At 49.3% G+C, this 14,913-nt stretch overlaps 1 protein-coding gene across 2 annotated transcripts in view; it reads left to right on the top strand.

The window, feature by feature from the left end:
• Positions 1-14,913, top strand: part of LRRN2 (leucine rich repeat neuronal 2) — a 71,283-nt gene that overhangs the window by 44,859 nt on the left and 11,511 nt on the right. For both annotated transcript variants that reach the window (XM_029069935.1, XM_029069934.2), the window contains exon 2: positions 61-252. The gene's annotated coding sequence lies outside the window, so the exon portion shown is untranslated. The remainder of the gene's footprint in view (positions 1-60; positions 253-14,913) is intronic.

Below are 14,913 nucleotides of genomic sequence, written 5' to 3'. Positions count from 1 at the left end.
TGCTCACTGCTGAGCTCCCTTCTGCAAACCAAACATTTCCTCTCCCTCTTCCACCTCTAGATACCTGCCTGGACCTGAATGTGATGTGTTCTAAGGGACATCTGTGAATGTACCCACACCCACAGCGCCTCATCCTCGTGTTAGCCGCCAACACTACCAAAAACCATCTGCGACAGAGCCGATTGTTTGCATATCAACCCTTCTTCACGGAAGCTGGGTGATCGATCCTTGAAAAACCAGAAAAACTGAAAGGTAACCTTCATCCTAGCCCTAAATAATAATAATTAATAATTGTGGTATTAGTTAAGAGCTTACTATGTGCCAGGCATTGTAATAAGCACTGGGGTGGATAAAAGCAGTTTGGGTTGGACACAGTCCTTGTCCCAGGTGGGGTTCACAGTCTTAATCCCCATTTTGCAGATGAGGTAACTGAAGTGACTTGTCCAAGGCCATACAGCAGACTAGTGGCAGAGCTGGGATTTGAACCTAGGTCCTTCTGACCCCCTGGCCAGGGCTCTTACCACTAGACCACCCTGCCTCTCAAAGTCTAACACTCACCCTACCACGGACTTCAGCTTTCAGCAATCGATTTTGTGCCTCAGCGCCCAAATCAGCCAGTTGTCCGTGAGTGCCGCCTCAGCCAGTTTGGCTTTAGGATTGCTGCTGGTGGTTTGGGTCAACAATGTGCGTGCTTTTCTGTTAGACTAACAGCTCCCTGAGGCCAGGAACCCGATGTCTAAATGCTCTAAAACCACAATACCCTTGCTGCAGAAAAGTGCCAAGAAAATAATAGGTGCTCACTCAATACCAGTGATAAGAGAAATTATTATTATGCTATTTATTCAACTTTTACCCATGTGCCAAGAATTTTGCTAAGTGTTGGACTAGATAATTGGGTCAGGTGCCATGCCTGTCCCATGCAGGGCTCAAAGCCTCAGGGTTTATATAATAGTGATGGTATTTGTTAAGTGCTTATTATGTGCCAAGCATTGTTCTAAGCACTGGAGCACTTTTCTAAGCACTTATATCTCATCCTCATTTTACAAATAAGCAAATTAAGGCCACAGAGGTTAAGGGATTTGCCCTAGGTCACATAGTAGACTGGTGACAGAGCTGGGATTAGAACCTGGTCTCCTAACTGCCAGTCTCATGCCCTTCCCGGTAGGCCACACAGATGAAAAAAAAAAAGGAGGAGGAAGAGAAGGGAGAGGAGGAGGACGACGATGTTAAGGGTAAAGATGACGAAAATGAGGGTGAAACTGACTAGGGTGATGGTGATGATGAGGGTGATGATATTGAGGTTGAGGGCGACAATGAAATTGATGATGATGGGGAGGGGGCCAATGATGTGGATGGTGATGAGGATGGTGACAATGAGGTTGAGGGAGGGATGATGAGAAGCAGCGTGGCTTACTGGAAAGAGCCTGGGTTTGGGAGTCAGGTGTCGTGGGTTCTAATCCTGTCTCTGCCACTTAGCTGTGTGACTTTGGGCAAGTCACCTGGCTTCTCTGTGCCTCAGTTACCTCATCTGTAAACATATAAATGCTTAACAAATACCATCATTATTTTGGAGAAGCATTGTGGCTTAGTGGAAAGAACACAGGCATGGGAGTCAGAGGTCATGGGTTCTAATCTTGACTCCACCACTTGTCAGCTGTGTGACTTTGGGCAAGTCATTTGGCTTCTCTGTGCCTCAGTTACCTCATCTGTAAAATGGGGATTATTCTGTGAGCCCCTCGTGGAATGACCTGCTTACTTTGTATGTACCCCAGCGTTTAGAAAAGTGCTTGGCACATAGTAAGCGCTTAACAAATACCATAATTATTATTATTATGTTGATGATGAGGATGATGTCTGTGAAGACATAAAAGCCCGGGGCTGCCAACTACGCTCACACTGTTCAGAGAAGGCCATCCACATCCTCAGCAGGAAGAGTTGGAGCTCTTGCTTGGCTGCCTCGCTTCGCTCCTGGCTTTCATTCCCTTTGAAAAAGACAGATCTCGTGCATTGAGTAAAAGCGTATCGTTAGGGATATTTATTTAAAATGAACAGCACTAAAAGCAGATCCAGTCCGAGATACCAAAGAGTCGTGATGAATGGGGATTCCATTTCCGCCCACTCGCCGTCTTGCTCCCCTCCCCCTACGTCTCTTCCCAGCAGCAAAGCTCTCTGGGTCTGAGATCTACAGGAAGGCTTGGTCCAGAGCCTACTCCAGGACCCAGAGGGAGAGAGAGAGAGAGCATTCATTTTCTGTGCAGCCCACTGGCTCTGTGCTCATGCCAACCAGAGATGCCCTTTGCCAACCATTCATTCATTCGATCATATTTATTGAGCACTTACTGTGTGCAAAGCACTGTACTAAGCATCTGGGAAAGTACAACAACAACCAGAGATGCCCACTCTCTGCTTTCTTCTCCCACCCTGCCCAGCAAGGCCCAGAAGGAAATTCCAGGGTCAAATCAGGCTTCTCAAGACCAGACAGGGTTGCCCTTCCTTCCTCAGGCTTTTCATCCTGCAGACGACGTCCTTAAGTAGGCTTGGGATCTGAATTATCAGCACCGAGTCTAGAGTTCACCAGCAGCAATTCCAGGACAGAGGATAGGCCAAGCAGGCCAAAATCCCAGTGCTGCCCCTCTCTGGCCACCCCCTCCCCAATATCAAAATAATAATTGTGGTATTTCCACTTATTATATGCCAGGCGCTTTACTAAGCACTGGGGTGGATACAAGCAAATCGGGTTGGACGCAGTCCCTGTAACCACATGGGGCTTACAGTCTCAATCCCCATTTTACAGATGAGGTAACTGAGGCCCAGAGAGGTGACTTACCCTAGATCACCCAGCAGACAAGTGGCAGAAGCGGTATTAAGTGGGGCAGGGGGAGAAGAAGCTTTCCCAGAACAGGTTATCGATGCCAAGAGGATTAGTGGAAATGGGGGTTTCGAATCTCAGCATGCTGTGGGCTGCAGCTGGCTAACAGACGTCACCCAGTCCCCACTCCCTCCTCCTCGTACTTACACACACCTCCAATGGCTGCAGTCAGAGCCTCTCCAGAAAACCGCTTGCCAGCTTCATTTCGGACATGCTGCCGTAGCTGCTGTTCCTGCTCCTGGCTGATTCCTGTAGTTAATAAAGATAATGATGGTATTTGTTATTAATAATAATAATGATTATAGTATTTGTTAAGTGCTTATTATGTGCCAAGCACTGGGGTAGGTACGAGGTTATCAGCTTGGATGCAGTCCCTGTCCCATGTGGGGCTCACATTCTTAATCCCCAATTTACAGGTGCGGTAACTGAGGCCCAGAGAAGTGAAGTGACTTGCCCAAGGTCACACAGCAGACAAGTGGTGGAGCCGGGATTAGAACCCAGGTCCTTCTGACTCCCAGGTCTGTGCTCTATCCATTAGGCCACACTGCTTCTGTACTCTTCCTTGCCTTTTCCTGGTCACTTATTTGGAGGGGCAGGATCTCATTTGTTCTGACTGGGCCTCGGGGTGAGGGAAATCAGAAGTAAAAAGAGGAGGAGGCCCAGAAGCTCCAAGAAGCAGTGTGGCTTAGTAGAAAGAGCCCAGGCCTGAGAGTCAGAAGACCTAGGTTCTAATCCTGGGTCTGCCAGTTAATAATAATTATAATGTTGGTATTTGTTAAGCGCTTACTATGTGCCGAGCACTGTTCTAAGCGCTGGGGTAGACATAGGGGAATCAGGTTGTCCCACGTGGGGCTCACAGTCTTAATCCCCATTTTACAGATGAGGGAACTGAGGCACAGAGAAGTTAAGTGACTTACCCACAGTCACACAGCCGACAAGTGGCAGAGCTGGGATTCGAACTCATGAGCCCTGACTCCAAAGCCCATGCTCTTTCCACTGAGCCACGCTGCTTCTCCACATGTGACCTTGGGCGAGTCACCTCAATTCTCTGCACATAGTAAGCACTCAATAAATACTACTGAATGAATGAACTTCTCTGTGCGTCAGTTTCCCTCATCGGGAAAATGGAGATTCAATGCCTTTTCTCCCTCCTACTTAGTCTGTGAGCCCCATGTGAGACAGGGACTGTGTCATTCATTCATTCATTCATTAGTATTTGTTGAGCGCTTACTATGTGCAGAGCACCGTACTAAGCGCTTGGAATGTACAATTCAGCAACAGATAGAGACATTCCCTGTCCGATGACGGGCTCACAGTCTAGACGGGGGAGACAGCAAAACAAAACAGAACAAAACAAGACATCATCATCAAGATAAATAGAATCAAGGAGATATTCACCTCATTAACAAAATAAATAGGGTAATAATATATACAAATGAGCACAGTGCTGAGGGGAGGGGAAGGGGGAAGAGCAGAGGGTGGGGCGGGAGGAGAGGGGAGGGGGAGCAGAGGGAAAGGGGGGACTCAGACTGGGAAGGCCTTCCTGATTAACTTGCTGCTAACTGCACCGGTGCTTAGAACAGTGCTAAACACACAATGATGCATATACCGAATGTAATAATAGTAATAATAATAATGAAGACTACACTGCCAGGTTGTAGTTACTAGAGTGAAAAGAGAAACTCGGTAGGGGAGAAAAGGAAGGAGGCTTGGGAGCTGCATTGTGTGGGTACAGTACTAACTGCTGAGGTTAGCAACATAAACCTTGTACCCGAAACCTTTTCCCTTACTGGTTTCAGCTCTGGGGAAGCAAACTCACCTGGTTGGAAAGTAAAGATGACAAAAACTTCAATCTGGAGCTCCTTCCTTCTGTTGCTCTTCCAAAATGGTTATGGTTGAATGAAAGCAAAATCAAGAAAAATTGGACTCCTCTTTCCTAGACAGTGAAAATCATTAAAGCTCCCTTGTAATTAGTTTAGCTTGGAGACATCTGAATATTATTGATTTAACCTCCACCCCTTTGCATCTGCAGTTGCCGGTGAATTATCTCCCTTTTTCCCAGGCAGACTTTTTAGTGAGATATTTTTGTCTACAATCAGTTAATCAAAGGTATTTATCGAGTGCTCACTGTGCGCAGAGCACTCTACTAGGCGTGGCTCAGTGGAAAGAGCACGGGCTTTGGAGTCAGAGATCATGGGTTCGAATCCCGACTCTGCCATTTGTCAGCTGTGTGACTTGGGGCAAGTCACTTAACTTCTCTGTGCCTCAGTCATCTGTAAAATGGGGATTAAGACTGTGAGCCCCACGTGGGACAACCTGATTCCCTTGTGTCTACCCCAGGGCTTAGAACAGTGCTCTGCACATAGTCAGCGCTTAACAAATACCAACATAATTATTACAATACAACAGTCTTGGTAGATGCAATCAATCCCTGCCCACAGGGAGCTCACAGTCGGCACTTCAAGATCCCAATCCAGACTTTCCCTGGGCTTGGTCTCCAGGACGCCTGGGAAGGGGTTGGTCAGAGCTGGGTGATTGGGCAGCTCTGAACCACCCACTGCCGGGCTGATGGTGTCATTGTCCCAGGGCTGTCTGGAAGATATCCACGATACCCCCACGTCACAACTCCCTAAGGGCCGGCAGTGTCAACCCGAGACGGACCAGAGAGACACGGGAAAATGGAGAAACAGTTGAGGAGAGAAGCAGGGTGGCCTAGTAGGAAGACCACAGGACAGGTAGACCAGAAGTTGCTAATCTACAACTTTCAAACTGTACCACCTACCAATACCAAAAAGAAAAAAAAGAGAGTGCAAGTGAGACCCCTGAGTTTTGGGGCTCACATTTTATCCCCCGCGGTTCACACGAGCCTGGGAGTCAGAAGGACCCGGGTTCTAATCCCAGCTCTGCCACTTGTTTGCTGTGTGACCTTGGGCAAGTCACTTCACTTCTCTGTACCTCAGTTCCTTATCTGTAAAATGGGAATTAAGACTGTGAGCCCCATGTGGGACAGGGAATGTGTCCATCCCGATTATCCTCTATCAACCCAAGCACGTAGCACAGTGTCTGGCACATAGTAAATCCTTAACAAATACCGCAGTTTATTACTATTATTATTATTATTAGCACCACCTCAAGGGTGTAGTTACGTTGGCCACTTCCCCGCCCACACTGCCCACTGCACAGACTTATAACAATAATAGTAATAATAATAATCACAGTATTTAAGTGCTTACTACGTGCCAGGCACTTCACTAAGAACTGGGGCTGGTACAAGTTAATCAGGTTGGACACAGTCCCTGACCCGAATAGGCACTGGTCTGTTACATATACCTGACATGACCGTTACACTCCCGCTATGTAAAAACTGTCATCATCACTGTGCATGTCTGTTTGGCATAACAAGGGTGGAGGTTAACTAATCATTGGTCAACTCTACCTTCATCCCGGTGGGCGGGGGCTTAGCCAGTTTCCAACTGGTTCCAACTAGTTCCAGCAAGTCTGTTTCCCTCTTTGTACCCAATCCCATCTGGACCTTGGAGGGGTTGCTTCTTCATTTTTAAAAAGTAAACACTTCCTATGGGCCAGGCACTGTACTAAGCCCTGGGGTAGATACAAGTTAATCAGGTTGGACGCGGTCCATGTCCCACCTGCGGCTCACAGCCTTAATCCCTATTTTACAGATGAGGCAACTGAGGGACCGAGAAGCGAAGTGACTTTCCAATGTCACACGGCACACAAGTGGGGATTAGAACCCAGCTGTTTCTGACTCACAGACGCGTGCTCTACCTGCTAGACCGTGCGGCTTCTCTAGAAACGATCTCCCTTCAGTGGCCCCTCCACATTATCCCTTTTCTTCCCCAACAAGGGCTAGCAGGGGCGCTTCTCCCCAGGTTATAGCGGCACTGATTCTAGAGAGTGGGTTCTATTTCTTCTGGGGCTGCCAGGCTGGCTCTGGCTGCCTTAGCCAACCAAACAATTCCTGACCGGTGAGTCCAGAACTTGGCCCAGCCTGGTGCTTGTTCAGCTCCGCCATCCTCCCCTCGGCCCCAAAATAGGGAAGAAAATGGGTGCCGACGGCCCCGCCCACTGACTGAGTGTGCTTAGAACAGTGCTCTGCACACAAGAAGTGCTCAATAAGTATGATTGACTGACATTTTAGCCTCCAGTTTTCTCAGGACTTCTTTGAAACTTGAAAAATGTCAAGCGGGAAGCAGGGGAGACACCAAAATTTCCTTCTTAAATTGGCACATCTGGTCACCTGTGGATAGGCCCAGAGACCGGGTGTTAATCAATCAGTGATATTTGTGCAGTAGTTAAAAGAGCAATAATAATAATTATTATGGTATTTGTTAAGCGCTTACTATGTGCAGAGCACTGTTCTAAGCGCTGGGGTAGATACAGGGTAATCAGATTGTCCCACGTGGGGCTCACATTTTTTTTTTAATCCCCATTTTTACAGATGAGGTAACTGAGGCACAGAGAAGTTAAGTGACTTGCCCAAGGTCATCCAGCTGATGAGCGGCGGAGCCGGGATTAAAACCCATGACCTCGGACTCCCAAGCCCGGGCTCTTTCCACTAAGCCACGCTGCTTCTCATCTAAAGAGTACATAGAACAAAGACAAGGGGATAAGGAAATCAATAACCAAGAAACAGTGTGGTCCAGTACTTAGAACAGTGCTCTGCACATAATAAGTGCTTAACAAATACCGACATTATTATTTATTGAGTGCTTACTGTGGGCAGGGCACTGTACTAAATGCTGCGGAGAGTATAGTTCAACACAGGTGGTAGATACATTCTCTGCCCTTAATGAGCTTACAGTCTGAGGGAGAGACAGACATTAATATAAATAAAAGAAGTGCCAATCTTCTCTTATGGAGGGAAATGCACTCCCGTCTTTTTGGAAGCCCCATGTGGGACACAAATGGTGTCTGATCTGATTGTATTGTATCTATTCCAGCATTCAATATCACGGTGTTGTTGTTTTGGTTGAGAAGCAGCGTGGCTTAGTGGAAAGAACACGAGCTTGGGAGTCAGGGGACGTGGGTTCCAATCCCGGATCCAACCGCTAGTCTGCTCTGTGATCTTGGGCAAACCACTTAACGTCTCTGTGCTTCAGTTACCTCATCTGTAAAAAGGGGATTAAGACTGTGAGCCCCACGTGGGTCAATCTGATTACCTTATATTTACCCTAGTGCTTAGAACAGTGCTGGGCACATAGTATGCGCTTAACAAATACAATTATTATTAGACTATTTTTATTAGTGTCTCCCCGACTTCCCACTTTAGGTTTTTCAGGTTTCGAAGAAGTTCTGAGAAAACAAGAGGCTAAGATGTCAGTCAATCATATTTACTGAGCCAAGGAAACATGGCTTGGTCCTCAGCGGGAAACAGTCAACTCACAGGACTCCCAAGGACCAAAGCAGGAATCAGGTCCTGCCTTGACTGAGGTGTTGTGAGAAAGAATATCAAGTAAGAGGTGAAGTTCTACCACCCTGTAATAATAATTGTAATATTTATTAAGCGCTTACTAGTTGTCAAGCACTGTCCTAAGCGCTGGGACAAAGTCATCATGTCACCCTGTAAAACAATGGCCCATCTGCACCTGGAACATCGTGTACCGTTCCGGTTGCTGCCCCTTGGAAAGGAAATATTAGAGTTGGAGAAGGTAGTGGAGAAGGGCAACTTTAAGCTCGGTGGCCGTGAGAGTGGAGGGAAAGCTTTCTGATGAAGATAGACTGAGAAGATTAAGAACCTTCAGTTTGGAAATGCAGACTGAGTGCAACATAATTGAAATTTAAAGGACCATGAAGGGTGTGGGCAGAATGAACATGGAATTGTTGTTCATCAAAAACTCTAACGGGATGAGGCGGGAAACCCACTGCAGCTTGAAGGTGGTGGTAGGTTCAAGGCAAACCAAAGCCAAAATATTCTACCAAGTGGGTAGAAGTGTGGAATTTGATTGGATTGGAACTTGTGCTCATATTTAATAGGGAGTGTTGGATAAATTCGTACATGAGTGGTTCATAGTTCATTGGGGAAAGAGATTGGTTGGTTGTATGGCAGATTGTAATCACGATAATAATTATGGTATTTTTAAGTGTTTATTCTGTGCCAGACACTGTGCTAAGCACTGGGGTGGATTCGGTACATTCAGATCAGACACCATCCTTGTCCCACGTGGGGCTCATAGTCTAAGGGGGAAGGAGAACAGGTATTGAATGTAGAGTATGACCTAGAGCCTGGAAAGATCTTGGGCCTGGACTAGAGAACCTGGGTTCTAACCCCAGCTCTCCCATGTACCTCCTGTGTGACCTTGGGCAAATCACTTCACTCCTCTGTGCCTCAGTTGCCTCATCTACAAAATGGGGATTCAATACCTGTTCCCCCTCCTATTGAGACTATGAGCCCCATGTGGGACCTGACTCTCATATCTGCTCCAGTGCTTAGTACAGTGCTTGATACATAGTATACACTTAACCGATACCATAATTATCACTGTTATTATTATTTTACAGATGAAGAAACTGAGGCACAGAAAATCAAAGAGAGTTGCCTAAGGTCAAGTGCCAGAGCCAGCATTAGAACTCAGTTCTCCTGACTCCCATTCCTGTGCTCTATCCACTCGACCACACTGCTACTCAATGTGAACCTCATTATAGTTATCAATTAGGGTCAGGGTGCAGGAGAGCTCCCATTATGCTTCCTCCAGGGATTTTTGGGGGGGGGGTGGTATTTGTTAGGTGCTTAGTATATAAGCGCTGAGATAGATAAGAGCTAGTCAGGTTGGACACAGTCCATGTCCCTCAGGGGGCTCATAATTTTAATCCCCATTTTACAGATGAAGTAACTGAGGCCCAGAGAAGCTAAGTGACTTGCCAAAGGTCACATAGCAGACAAGCGGTAGATCAGGGATTAGAATCCAGGTTCTCTGACTCCCAGGCCTGTGCTCTATCCACTAAGCCACGCTTCTTGTTACCACCATCGTCAGAGATTGAATCTTGGGCTGCATTCCAGACGTTCAGTTCAGTACTCAGTAGAGTCAGTAGAGAAGCAGCGTGGCTCAGTGGAAAGAGCACGGGCTTTGGAGTCAGAGGTCATGGGTTTGAATCCCGGCTCCGCCACTTGCCAGCTGTGTGACTGTGGGCAAGTCACTTAACTTCTCGATGCCTCAGTTACCTCATCTGTAAAATAGGGATTAAGACTGTGAACCCCACGTGGGACAACCTGATTCCCCTGTGTCTACCCCAGCGCTTAGAACAGTGCTCGGCACATAGCGCTTAACAAATACCAACATTATTATTATTACTCTGTACAAAGTAAGCGCTCAATAAATAACTTTGACTGATTGGATGCAGGGCCGGGACAGGGGCCAGATCCAACTGGGCCCCTGAGTGGCCAATCTGAGCCACATCCACCACCACAGGGCATCACGATACCACTTACCACCACATGGCGATACCATTTAAACTGTACCCACTCCAGTGCTTAGTACAATGCTTGGCACGTAGTAAGTGCTTAACCAGTACCACCGTTATTCCAGACAGCTTCACCCAGAGCCTGCGAGAAAGTGCATGCAACCATAGTCAGAAGTACAGGATGATGATGATGATTATGCCATCCCTTAAGCTTTTACTCTGTCAAGCACTGTTCTAAGTGCTGGGTGCGGAAGCTCCCTTTCCTCAAATTCATCCTTCCTGCCTCTCTCCAGTCTTCCTGTCAGGTATTTCCCAGTTTATAGAACAGGCCAGCCCTGGCTGGATGGGGTCACTGGGCTCACCCAGTAATGCTATTTTCTTGCGTTCTGCCCTTCTGACTGGAATTTTAACAGGATAGAATGCAGGGGAAAGGGCACAGGTCCAATTTTCCGCTCAGCCCGGTCACCCTACCCAGCTCCGCCTCAGCCTTGATCTCTCCCGTGTCAGGCGCAAAATCTGAGCAGATGGCATCCCATCCCCCATCCTCCTTAGAGCTGAGTTCCTCTTGCTTGCCCCTTGTAAGCAGAGAATGGAACAGGGTGGAGGGGAAGAGCTAATGGGTATTTTCCCCTGTTTCCTTCCCAGGGAGGGTGGGGGAGGCTGGCGAAACACCTAGATCAGACTCAAGAGAGGGAATAGCTGAAGAAGCCTGTGCATAGGAGCTCTCCTGTGCAAGTGGGGTTAACGGGTCACTTAGGCAAGAGAGAGCCGGGGACTGAGGTTAGGTCAGAGAGAGACAAAGACCCCTGGCATTGAAAGGCACTTGGACCAAACCATTCTCTCTTTGCCGGTGAGTGGGTGCCTAAGCCATCCAGGTCAATGGGATGAGAGTGTGTATGGGAGTTGGGGGGGAGGGGCGGAGGCGGGGATGGCAGCTGGGGTTGGGGGCAGAGGCACTTGGGCTCTCATCTTGAAAATCCTTCCAACAGCTTGTCTTGGCTGGCTCTAGCCGGGACTGCATTCTGCTGCCTGACCACCCCAACTTCATCATCTTTCTTTCCCTTACTCGGTCTTTCCACTTCACAATGTTTCCTCAGGCTCTTAACAATAATAATAATTATTATTATTATGGCATTCGTTAAGTGCTTACTATGTGCCAAGCACTGTTCCAAGCGCCGGGGTAGATACAAGGCAATCAGGTTGTCCCACGTGGGGCTCACGGTCTTAATCCCCATTTTACAGATGAGGTAACTGAGGCACAGAGAATTTAAGTGACTTGCCCAAGCTTACACAGAAGACAAGTGATGGAGCCGGCATTAGAACCCACATCCTCTGACTCCCAAAGCCTGTACTCTTTCCACTAAGCCACACTGCTTCTCTTCATCCTCTGCCATCCCTCAGTCCCCACTTTCCATTTTGTCCTTTCCAACTGCTTTTCCTAAACTGAACCAAAGAGCAGCCCGCAGCCAGCACTGCCGGGACCACCTCCCCTTCTTGGCCCTGCAGGGAGCACCCCACCCTTCCCTACTCCCAGCCTAGCGAGGAGCACCCCCGACCCTTCACCCCAAGCCCAGCCAGGCACCATCAACCCCCAGACCTCCTGGCCTGGCCCAGTAGGGAGCTCCCCCAAACCCCGGCTAGGCAGGGAGCACCCCCTCACCCTCTGGCTTTGCAGGAAGCAGCCCCATCTCCCGTCCCCGAACTCCACGTGAACACTAAAGGAGGGGACGGTCCCTGTGCCGTGTGGGGGCGGCAGGCCCCGCTCACTGCAGTAGAGGGGCCCCGGCTCCGGCCGCAGCCATTCATCTCCTCCGGCCGCCCTCCAAGACAGCTGACGGCGGGAGGGAGCCGCGGCCACAGCCGCCAGAAGCCGAGCTTCCTTCTGCCGCGTGATTTATCTCCCAGTTTCCTCTGGCAAGCCTGCTGACGGAAGGAGTCTCCTTTTCTTTCTCCGCCTCATCAATTTTCATTCCCATTTCATTTTCCTTTTCCATCGGCAAGGGTTTCTTGGTTTAACTCTTTGGGCCCCTCAGTCCCTCTGGCTCCCTCGTCGTCCCAGAGGTCCACCATCAACCTTTCAGCTTTCCCTGTGTCCCCTCCGCCATCCTTGGCAGCTGTGGGGGTGGGCACTGCCCCCTTCCTTTTTCTCACAGACTGAAGATGCCCCAAATACCCTCTACTTCAAAACCAAGATGTTCAGCCTCATTCTCTTGTTCTGAGGCGTTCTGGGTCCCCTAGGGAGACCTGACCCTCAGGGTGTGCTATGTAGGGGACATGGGTTGAGTGTTACCTGGGATGGAGTGGGATGTTAAGAATGAGAAGGAGAAGGGCTAATCCCTTCAGCTGGCCAAGCCCGATATATCGGGGCTCCAGGAGCTCCTCCATACTGACCGCCACATACAACCTTGACCTGCACGTAACCCCATCTCCTGGGCCTGCTGGCTAGTAAATCCCGGGGGTGAAGTCCTCCTCCTCATCCCAATAATAATAATAATAATAATAACACTAGTATTTAAAGTGCTTACTATGCACCAAGCACTGTACTAAATGCTGGAGTAGCTCCAAGTTCATCAAATTCCGCATGGAACCCACGATCTATGTAGTAGGGAGAACAGGTATTGAATTCACATTTTGCAGATGAGGGAACTGAGGCACAGGGAAGCAAAGTGACTTGCCAAAGGTCACACAGCAGGTAAGTGGCAGAGTCAAGATTAGAACCCAGGTCCTCTGGCTCCCGGGCCCAAGCTCCTTGTGCTAGGGCGAGCTGCTTTCATCATCATAATCATCATCATCATTATCATGGCTTAGCCTTCCCTAAGCATCCCCAGGTGCTCCACTTTATGTCACCAGGCACCCAGCAGAGGTGAGACATACCCCTTCATCTCCAACCCTGTCCTCAGGAAGCTTATTTTACACCTAGTGAGGGGTGGCAAAGTAATATTAACAGTGACAGTTTTTATTAAAGGCTTACTAGTTGCTGAGCACTGAGGTAGATAGAAGACGATGAGTTCAGACACAGTCCCTGTCCCGTCCGAGTCTCACAGTCTAAATAGGAGGGAGGACACGTATCTTATCTCCACTGTATAGATGAGGAAACTGAGGCACAGGGAAGTAAAGGGACTTGCAGGTAAGTTGGCTGGGCTGGGAGTAGAACTCTGGCCTCCTGATTACTTACAACTTCATGCTCTTTCTGTGTGGAAACCGCTAAATCAGGTGGTACGATGGAGGGCGAGGGGAGATCCCAAGACCTCCAAGCTTCTCCCTATCCCCATCCAGGGAATGTTTGGCATTAGCGTCTGGGAGGCCAAAGCCAGGGATCCCAAGGAAGAAGATTCCTTCATGCAACCGCCACACCCATAATCTGCCCCCCGTGTTCCTTCTTAGGCAGAATCCTGGGGTCTCCAGCTCCTGCAGGGAACCCTGAGTGCAAAGGGAGGGTAGGGGCAGAGGCACCCTCCCACCCACGGGCCTGTTGTTGTAATCCCGGGCATCTCCCCCAGCTCAGGAAGGCCACATATCTGCTGTTCCCCAAGGACGTCCCTCTCCCCTCAGCCAGGGACATCCCTCTGACCTCCGTTCCCCTCCCACCCAGTGTCCAATGAAGCTCCTGAGGGTGGAGGCTGATGCTGGGCAATAGTGCCCCCATCTCTGCCCTGGGGGCCTGTCTTGGACTCTCACACCCCAGCCCTGGGCTTGGGAATCCGAACCACGGAAAGAGGAGCTCAGCACAAAGTCTAGCCCACTCCAGCTCATCCAGAGGACCCTTTGAAGGGGGCCCATTTGGTGGGACCAATCTCAGGGTTGGGTCACTTCTAGAACAACCCCGGATCTCTAGATCAATCAGTAGGATTTACTGAACACTTCTATGTGCAGCACACTATACTACGAACTTGGATGGGTATAGTACAACAGAGTTGATAGCATTCTCTGCCCACAAGGAGTTTACGATTTAGAGGTCGAATCCCTGAGCCCAGCGGGAGCCCGGATCGATTGCTTCTCCCAAAGCCAAATGCTCTGGGGCTCTCCCATGCTGTTCTGCTCCCCTAGGGCTGGGGGCAGTCTGTCTGCTGCTCCATCGGCTGAGCCTCGTAGTATGCACTGTGAAGCCCCAGGACCTTAGAGCCCTTTCTTCCAACCCCAGAACTGACCTCTTAAAGGGCCCTCCACCTCTCCAAGAAGAGACCGTGTAAAAAGGAGAGGCAGAGAAGGGAGGGGTAACTTCCACAAAGCTTTCTAGGCTTAGTCCTCCTACGGGCAGTGTAGCTAGGGAGGGTTTAGGTGGGATCCCATTTGCAGCCCAAGACTGGGAGGGGATTAGGTTGTCGGCATGGGAGGGAACTGGAGCGATGGGAAGTGGCAGGGAGAGACGAGTGTGGGCAGGGAGAGACGAGTGTGGGCAAGAAGAAAGATGAGCATGGCAGAGTGAGAGACGAGTGTGGGTAGGGAGAGACGAGGGTGGGCAGAGAGGGGAGGGGTGGCTCTCACTCCTTGCCCTCCAGTCCCTTTTTGGTGCAGCGCAATCAGTCAGAAAATGACTTTGTCTGCTCCCTGCAGGTGTCCTCGGCTCCTCATTAAGCCTAATGAGGCAGGCCCCACGCCTGTGGCAGAGCACTGGGAGTGAATGC

This window comes from Ornithorhynchus anatinus, chromosome 7 (assembly GCF_004115215.2).
Source record: "Ornithorhynchus anatinus isolate Pmale09 chromosome 7, mOrnAna1.pri.v4, whole genome shotgun sequence".
NCBI classification, from domain to species: Eukaryota; Metazoa; Chordata; class Mammalia; order Monotremata; family Ornithorhynchidae; genus Ornithorhynchus; species Ornithorhynchus anatinus.
Note: the sequence above shows the minus strand (reverse complement) of the source record. Positions and strands in the feature narration are given on the sequence as shown.